Raw genomic sequence first — 1,710 nt, forward strand, 5'->3', positions numbered from 1 at the left:
CCACAGGGGTCAGAAAAACGGTCTAGGATCCCCTTACATATAATAAATAAATAAATCTTTAAAAAAAAAAAAAAAAAAAAAAAGAAAAGTCTCTGTGTGTTCTCTTGCTGCTTCGCTCCTCCTCCCATTGATTATCACTTCTCACCAAAAATGAGCTGTTGGCACAAAGTAGCAGTGACAGCAAGCTATTCAGATGTGGTCATTAGCCTTTCCTCTGCTCCCTACATGCTGTGAGCACCACAACAAACAAACCAATATCAATCAAGATCTGCTCGGGGAAAGCTTCCAGGGTCATTTGCTTCTTTTTGGAACATTCCTTCCATGAGTTTCTCTCAACAATTTACTTTTGTTTTTTTATAGTGTAGATTTATGTCCAGATCACACCATTCACTCCTTCACTATTAAAATAGAATCTCTTTGGGTGAAAACCTCCAGGTCACTTATTTTTGTGTCCCCTACAGTGCCTGGCACTGGGTTGAAAAATGTTTTGATACTATGTTTGAAACGTGGGAAACAAAAGACTGACCTGTGTAAGGCTGAGTGATGTTGAAACTGAGGGAGACTGTGGGAGGCATAATGTGATGCAGAAAGACAAGTGTGCAGCTGTGTAGCCCAGCACTCAACAGGCAACAAATCCACCCAAACTCAGAAAACCAGCATGTACTTTGGAGCCAAGCTTGATTACAATGTCACCTACCAGGACAGGTGGTGGTGGCACACGTCTTTAATCCCACCACTTCGGAGGCAGAGGCAGGTGGATTTCTAAGTTCGAGGCCAGCCTGGTCTACAAAGTGAGTTCCAGGATAGGCAGAGCTACACAGAGAAACCCTGTCTCAAAAAAAAAAAAAAAAAATGCCACCTACCATCCATTTGATGCTTAACTTCCATCATATTATGCAATCTTTCTGCTTTTTGGCATCTCTTACTATGAGTAAAAGAATTTCTGTCTTGAATTCTTGAGGCAAGACTTAAATAAAGGAAACTATAGGAGACTTACTCAAAAGATCACAGTATATACATGCATCATTTATTATATGTGCTTGGTAGTATGCAAGTTTGTAAAAAGGTAAACAGAAATCTAACTACTCGTCTTATTTAGTTTTTTGTTAACTTGACACAAACTTGAGAAGATGAATCTTGGCTGAGACCTGCCCCCATCAGACTGGAAAATGTTCTTATCTGTGGGGCATGTTTTGATGGCTGATTGATGTGGGCAGTGCTATGCTAATTAGAGGCTCTGGACTACTATATAAGAATAGTAGCTGAGCAAGCCAGAGGAAGCAAGCCAGTAAGCAGTGTTCTTGCATGGCCTCTGCTTCAGCTCCTGACTTTAAATTCCTGCCCTGACTTCCTTCAGTGATGGATGGTGACCTGAGGATTTAAAATGAGTTTGAATTCTTCCCTTTCCAAATTGTCTCTGATGGTCTTTTTTCTCTACAACAGAAAACAGACTAGAACGATACTATTTTTCAGAAATAGACAAGAGATGATATTAGCAACCAAAGACACAAAAGACAAGACATGTCACCATGAAGAGGAACAGGAATGGGCCTTGGTGAATGTAGAGATGTCTCAGCTGCATGCTAGAAAGTGTAACATGAGAATCAGTTTTATCAAAGGCACTTCACAGAAGAACTGAACCAGGGAAGGCGTGTTTTCACCTTTCCAGAGATGGTTTATGAGAATCCTGATAGCTTGCACAGAATTCTT

At 40.5% G+C, this 1,710-nt stretch overlaps 1 pseudogene; it reads left to right on the forward strand.

Moving 5' to 3' along the window:
- The window catches only part of LOC110335503, a 4,980-nt pseudogene that overhangs the window by 499 nt on the left and 2,771 nt on the right, over nucleotides 1–1,710 (forward strand).

The sequence above is a fragment of the Mus pahari genome, chromosome 18, assembly GCF_900095145.1.
Source record: "Mus pahari chromosome 18, PAHARI_EIJ_v1.1, whole genome shotgun sequence".
In the NCBI taxonomy this organism is placed as follows: Eukaryota; Metazoa; Chordata; class Mammalia; order Rodentia; family Muridae; genus Mus; species Mus pahari.